This window comes from Pleurodeles waltl, chromosome 3_1 (genome assembly GCF_031143425.1).
Source record: "Pleurodeles waltl isolate 20211129_DDA chromosome 3_1, aPleWal1.hap1.20221129, whole genome shotgun sequence".
In the NCBI taxonomy this organism is placed as follows: Eukaryota; Metazoa; Chordata; class Amphibia; order Caudata; family Salamandridae; genus Pleurodeles; species Pleurodeles waltl.
Genome location: NC_090440.1, coordinates 716,660,965 through 716,668,299, shown reverse-complemented (window position 1 = coordinate 716,668,299; position 7,335 = coordinate 716,660,965). Strand labels below are relative to the sequence as shown.

Below are 7,335 nucleotides of genomic sequence, written 5' to 3'. Positions count from 1 at the left end.
CTCTCCTCTGTGCCCACTACTGCACAATGCCGCTGCACATCCGTTTTCCCTGTATTTTCTAACTAAATATGTGCTAAATCTCCTCCACCTATACGTCACGGCCATGTTCATTCAGCCCTTTTACATCCTGCCCTGCCTCCATATCTAACTTAGCACCCCCCGCCCCTCCCCGAGCTCGCCACCCCACCCTTACCGTGAGTCAGAGTTGAAGCCGGGGCTGCTGCGCACAGCTGGAGGGGCCCGGCCGAGAGGGGTGTGGACAGGGCGGGCCCAGCAGACACGGAGGAGGGCTGAGCTCTTTGCACTCTTCCCGAGTATTAAAGCCCCATCGACGGCTCCCCATTCACTCTGAACTCTGCCACCGCCCCTGCCTGCTGTCAGCACAGGTAAGGACCGCGCTGCTATCCCTCAAGGGGGTGTGGGGCCCTCACTCCCCTCTGTCATTCAAGCCCGTCTTTGAAGTCTGCAGCCAGGGCACGACTCTCCGCGGACCACTTCCGATCTTTGCCGCGGTCTCGGATAATAGTGCACGAGGGTACTTGTTAATAGTGCATGCGGGTACTGGTGTCTTACTGCATGCCCTTCGCAGTGCACCTCTGCCCCTGTCGTTTAAGAGGCCTCTCGAGCAGTACACGAGAGTGCTTGCGCCTGTCTCTTTGTATGCCCTCTGCAGTCCATCCCCGCCGCCAGGGAACCTCCTGTTTCGCTGCAGGGCATACCCACAGCAAGCCATCATCGCCCTGGGCTGCCTGAGGTGGGTGGGGGGGGGGGGGGGGGGGGTTGTTAGGGGAGGAGAGACGGGTGCAAGCCGTGCAACTTCGTTGTAAATGAGTGTGTCCTTCCTCTGCTGCGCGCCCTGCCACCCCTCATCTGCACCCCCACCTCGCGGCGATGGTGCCCTTCTCCGTGTAACTTTTCCCCCTACTTTGTGTTCGCCTATTACGAATGTTTACTTGGATGAAAAGCGCCTTTTATTCAGTACCGCACACGTCGTCTGCCACAACTATGCCCTTCCCTCCCTCGGCGCATTGTAATTTCCACGGAGATGCAGTGAACTCATATACTGTACGGCTCATTCCCTGATAAATTTTACTCCCCCACGTACATTGTGGATGAATAGATGGATGATGAGATGCAAATAGGGAACCTCCCTGAGTGAATGAGCTACTTGCACCTTTTATCAGTTTTCACCAACCCTCGCATCTGCTGACGTGGACGGTGATACAGACGGTTTTCACGTCAGTCTTTCCTTGTCCCACACAGACCAATCTCTTTTCAAAAAGGATATTGATGGCTTTAATGGGGCGGGTGTGGTGGTGGGGTGTAAAAAAGACATGGAATGCCGTGCTGAATGGGACCGGTCATTGAGTGCTGTGGAGACGGGGCCGGGCATGGAGTGCTGTAACACGGAAGGGCCGGACATGGAGTGCTGACCAGGGAGTGGCCGGGCATGGAGTGATGTACCAGGGAGTGGCAAGCCATACAGCTCTGGACGAGAGATGGGCAGGGCACGGAGTGCTGTGCCAAGAAAAGGAAATGGACCAAGAAAAGGAAATGGAGTGCTGTACCAGGGAGGGCCCGTGCGTTCAGTATTACACGGGTAGGGAGGGGCAGTGCATAGAGCGTCCGACGAGAGAGGGACAGGACATAGAGTGCTCTGCCAGGGAGGTGCCGCGCATGGCGTGCTGTACCAAGAAAAGGCCGGGCATGGAGTGCTGCAGCAGGGAGGTGCCGGGCATGGAGTGCTGCTCCGGGGAGGTGGCAGGCATGGCGTGCTGTACTAGGGAGGGGGCTGGCATGGAGTGCTGTACCAGAGAAGGGCCAGGCATTGAGTGCTGTATAAGGGAGGGGCCGGGCATTGAGTGCTGTACCAGGGAGTGGCTGGGCATGGAGTGCTGTGCCAGGGAGTGGCCGGGCATGGAGTGCTGCGCCAGGGAGTGGCTGGGCATGGAGTGCTGTGCCAGGGAGTGGCCGGGCATGGAGTGCTGTGCCAGGGAGTGGCTGGGCATGGAGTGCTGTGCCAGGGAGTGGCCGGGCATGGAGTGCTGTGCCAGGGAGTGGCAAGCCGTACAGTTTTGGACGAGTGAGGGGCAGGGCACGGAGTGCTGTACCAAGGAAAGGAAATGGAGTGCCATACCAGGGAGGGACAGTGCGTCCAGTACTACAAGGTTAGGGAGGGGCAGTGCATAGAGCGTCCGACGAGACACGGACAGGACACGGAGTGCTGCCAAAGATGGGCAGGGCAGAGAGTGGGAGGGAGGGTGGAGGGTATGGGGTGCTTGCCCATGGAGGGGCAGGACGTAGAGGCTTGGCCGAGGAGAGGCAGGGGGTGGAGCTCCAGAGCAGAAAGGTGTAGTGGGTATGAAATGCTCGACCAGGGACGGACATGGAGCGCTGGCCCAGCAATGGGGAGGGCACGGGTTGCTCTAGCAAGGATCCGGGCATAGAGTGCTGGTCGGGGGTTGGGGCTGCAGAGGGCGGAGAGCGGGTTCAGCGAGGACCACGGGGCGCGGGCCCAGGCGGAGAAGACAGGGCTCTAAAAGGTGTTAAATAGAGGGCAGGTCATGCGGCGCTGTGCTGGGGGAGGGGGACGGGCGAGCAAAGCACCAATAAAGTACTTCTAGGAGGTCCTGTTCGGAGAGGGAAAGGACACCGAGTGCTGTCCTTTGAGGGGAAGCCAGATATAAAGCGCCAAACATGGGAAGGGTCAGTATTTCAGGCCTCAACACGGTGGGGCAGAATCTGAAGAAAGAAGGGGCAATCATTGAGTGACTGGTCGGGGAAGCAGAAGTCAGTGCATACACTGCGTGGAAATGTGCCGCCCTTGCCCGCGCCTCACCTGTCCTCATTCGGGTTACTTTGTAGGCTCTTGGCAATGATGCGGATGCACTCTGGGTGCCTTCTGCAGTGATGTGCACAGGGGAAGCCACCATGGAGGCCAGATATGTCTTGTGGTGGTAGCCCAGGCCAAGAGCGACCTATGCAGCCTGTATGAGTCTGACTTCCCTGCCTGGCCCCGGGATCTGCGTGCATGATGCAGTGTGCTATAGACAGCATGAACTATCGACTGTCAACGTATACAACCCGGAAACGTGAAACTTTCGAAGATTTCACTGACTATCCTTACTGCAGCAAACGCCTGTCATGACCCAGGGGCTTTCTTTTCAGGAGGACCATAGATCAATATCTAAAAACAGGTATTGGCAAAGCCGATAAGCCCGGCATTGGCTGTCAAACCAATTGGCTTTGTCCATAAATACTAACCGACCTCTCAGATTTCGAGAAGTGGTGAGTTCGTTGAGCTGGTGAGTGAGGGTTCAGTATCCCCCAGAGAGAGCAGTGAAGATGCTGAACTGGCCAGAAGGCCGGAAGAGTGCATGGATTCCCGGAGCGTGCAGTGCCTGCGGCAGAGTAAGGGCTAACATGCAGCCCATGATCATGACACATTTGACACGTTCTGGAAGGTTCCTTCACGCAGCGAGATGGTGGGAGAGTTGGCCTTCTGCGGAGAGGACAATGTATGTGGAGAGTACAAAGGCAATTTACTGTCTTTGTGTAGACATTGTATTCTGTTTTAGCATTAGGCCATTCCAAAACCTAGCAAACAAGTTTGTATTGACGCAGTGGGGCGACGGCCTTGTGAAGCAGTCGATCGAAGTACTGTGCACCTACAGACAGACGGCAGTGACTACGTCTTGTGTGAAGGGATTTCTCTGGGCGTGGCGGGGGGAGGCTTTTACTTGTGGTGCTCCGTCGCTTCCTCGTGCCCTGCATTGTTGGGCAATGACCACTTTGGCTGCGTCTCGCTCGGGTGGGGCCGCGCGCCCTCAGCGGACCAAAGTGCACCGCGTCTGCCAACCTTCATGAGAACACTGACTGCACAATGGGACATTGTACCCCCGCCTTCGACGTCTCCCAAGACTTCACAAATATTAGAAGCCCGGGCGCGGCTTTTTGTCACAACTCCCTAACAGACCGCCCCGACTCCAAGGCTGCTTTTTGTTCAGTGCCTCCCCAAAACTCTTCCAAAGGGTACTCGCCAACATTCATATAGCCGCCCACCTTCGGGCAAATATTTTATCTTTTTGCAGCGGAAAAGCTAAACCCAAATGAGAAAATATTTTTGCTAAACTATTTTTGAGCAGTCTGATGTAATTATGCAAATTCATGACTAATAAGTTTCCAGTGATAGCTTGCAAATGCTTTGATTCATTATATTTCGAAATTCAAACACCATTTGTTTTGAATGACTCTCCTTCTCTTTTAACCGTTCATTAAAATATTTACCATGAGGTAAACTTTGAGATGTTTCACATGTTTCTTTTGGACACCAGTTCTTCTTTACAAAGTGGTCCGAATTTCTAAGTCTAATAATTGTCCGTGAGTGTGTTTACTCCATTCCTACTGCTCCAAGAACGAATCCTTCAGAGTAAAAACTGCACGAGTGCCCAAAAAACACCCTGAAGATCTGTTCAGGGAGATGGTCTTGGCAACTGGGTCAAATCTTAGACCAAGGCGCATAGCACATAGGTAATTTACCTTGCAAAGCATAAATCCATCTGCGTAAGTGACTTGACCACATGAGTGGCGAATCCTTCACCCCTCATACCTGGTGAAAAATGTAATGATACAAAACCCCCACGGGACCCCTTCCAGTTTGTGAATGGACCCAAATCATTTTTTTCAGGGCAGGTAGTGGTCCAAGGGACCACTGCCTGCCCTGAAAAAAAACCGAAACTAAAGGTTTCGGTTTTTTTTTAAGTGCAGCTCGTTTTCCTTTAAGGAAAACGGGCTACACTTAAAAAAAAAAAAACTGCTTTATTGAAAGCAGTCACGAACATGGAGGTCTGCTGACTACAGCAGGCCTCCATGTTTGTGAGTGCCTAGACTCGCTATGGGGCCGCAATTAGCGACCCACCTCATTAATATTAATGAGGTGGGTCATTGCGACCCCATAGCGAGTTGCAGACGGTGTCTGAGACACCGTTCTGCATACCAATTTGCGAGTTGCAAATTGCGAGTCGGAATGACTCGCAATTTGCAACTCGCAAATTGGATTTTTCCTACATCTGGCCCCTGATCTTTTCTGGTATGGAAAGATAATGCGCCTGAGTCATCCTAACCATGAGCAAGACCCGATAACCCTAGCTCAACAAACAGTCCCAAGAAATAACTTGAGGTCCTTTACTAAACAGTAGAATACTCCAGTTTCTGGGTAGAAACCCCTGAAAAACATTTGCCTCTTCCTAATAAAATTGGGGATTGTCGGTGGGAGAGATGCAGTAGGTGCTGCTGGCATCTGCATGGCAGGGCTGGTACTGGTGGGACGTGGCCTGGAGACAGAGGTAGCCACAGGAACTATGACGAAATGCTCCTGATCTGGGTGTTTATATCTTCATGTAGCTGGCCCGTCCCCACCCAACAATGCTGCACAAAGGACCCAAGATCCGGCAGAAGCGGATCCTTCCCCTGTGCGTGGAACTCCCTTCCATGAAGGAAGTGGTGTTGTACCAGTGCCAATGACTGCCTCTCTGTGGCCTAAACCAGATGCTCCACATGTTGGTGAGAGCATTCTGCATCTCTGCCATTGCCACTTCACAATGCCCCCCCCGGACGGAAGATCATTCCATTTGTTTCCCACTGGCAAACTAGTGAGGCCATGCCTCCAAATTTGTCTTCTTGCTCTGTGAAAGACCTGGACAACTTTTAGCTATACTTTGTGCATTAACATAACAATGGTTCTATTACTAAACTTCCCACCAAGATTAAACACACATCGTGGGCCAACTGGCCCCTTCATCCACTTCCTATTTAATCACTTCTTTACGGCACCTTTTTCACTCTTGCAGGTTCTTTTTTACCCTTCCTTTCTGCTTTTTTACATTTTCCGTCTTTCTCTTCCTCCTCCTTTCCTTGTTTTGTCTTTTTCTCTCTCACCCTGAGAGTCTGATTTGGAAAAGTGAAAATGAGGGCCGGCGGGCCCCTGCTGCAACCACCAGCACTCATTCTAATCCAGTGCCGGAGCTCCCATCATTTTCTTTAAGCCCCGCCCATTCATATTCTGCCAATCAGGTTAAGGAGAAAGAATGTCATGTGATGTAACAGGTAATGGCATGCCGTGGTCCATGGGTGTTAAATGTAGGTCTGGATCCAGGGCAAATTTTCAGCTTAAGGAATGTGACTAGCTTAAAAAAATTGCCTCGATTCCTGCTCTCCAAGATCGACTTTGGACACCTTTCTTTAGACCAGTGCTTTAAATTGGCCGGTACTCACCGGTACTGAGTACCGGCACTTCTTATTTTTTTCACTCTGAGTACCGGCACTTCTCTGCTGCCAAGGAGAGTACCGGTACTCATGAACGGTAGGCTCATTAGCTGCTAGTGCTGGTGAGCACTGGGCTCGCAGAGTTGAACCCGCCTCTGACAGCAAAGGTGCTTCTGTCGCCCTAAACTGAGCCCCGCTGAGCTATTCAGCAGGGATTATGTGCCTAATGTCTGGGTATTTACGATCACATGGGTTTGTCAGAACAGGGTCCATTCAGGCCCTGTGCTGTCAATCACATTTACACACTCGTGTGCTTTTGTGTAAACACAGGAATTGAGGCAGCCCCGCTGTGACAACTAAGAAAGCCATGGGAGGAAAGTTTAAAATAGCTTTGATCCCACCTGAGTCTCTTGAACGAGGGTCTGCTTATGTATGTGTGTTTGCCTGCTGGTATGTGTGTGTCTTTGTGTGAGAGAAAAGCGAATGAAAGAGAGAGAATCAGGGCACTTTAAGGAGGACTGTGTGGAATGCTTTGGGTGTGCGCCTCTGCTTGTTTCTTTCTGTGTGTGCACGTTCAAGAATATATAGTATTGTGCAAAACGACAGCAAATATGTTTGCCAGTAAGATAAATAGCGTTGTGTTTCGCTTACATTTCGTTTAACGAGTTAACTTGTTTTGTTTGTTCAAACACATTTCTCATGGTCCTTGGCATGTGCTGCAACTGGTATATAAGAAAGTATCCCATGTCTTGCTCATAGCCCCACCCCTAGCCCCACCCACCACACTACTAGTATATGTTAATGAGTACCTGCACTTATTTTTTCCCATTTAAAGCACTGCTTTAGACTACTCACTGGTGAGGACAGAGGCCTTGCCTAATCCTGAGAAACCCTTTGACTAATCGACCAGTTGACAGGGACTAGAATTGAAGGGGTGCACGTTAAACTATGGAACGCTCATCTTTCAGTTTGCTGTCACTATGTGTGTTGAGGGTGTGCACCATCAGCATTCCATGCTGCACATGCATCAGTACGTTTACCCTTCATCCCCGCAAGAGTGGCTCTTCTTCT

The 7,335-nt window shown here is 51.7% G+C and overlaps 1 protein-coding gene across 1 annotated transcript in view; it reads left to right on the top strand.

Moving 5' to 3' along the window:
- The first annotated feature begins 250 nt into the window (after positions 1 to 250).
- Positions 251 to 7,335, top strand: part of ANXA2 (annexin A2) — a 103,367-nt gene continuing 96,282 nt past the window's right edge. Inside the window, exon 1 of the mRNA XM_069223464.1 lies at positions 251 to 386. The gene's annotated coding sequence lies outside the window, so the exon portion shown is untranslated. The remainder of the gene's footprint in view (positions 387 to 7,335) is intronic.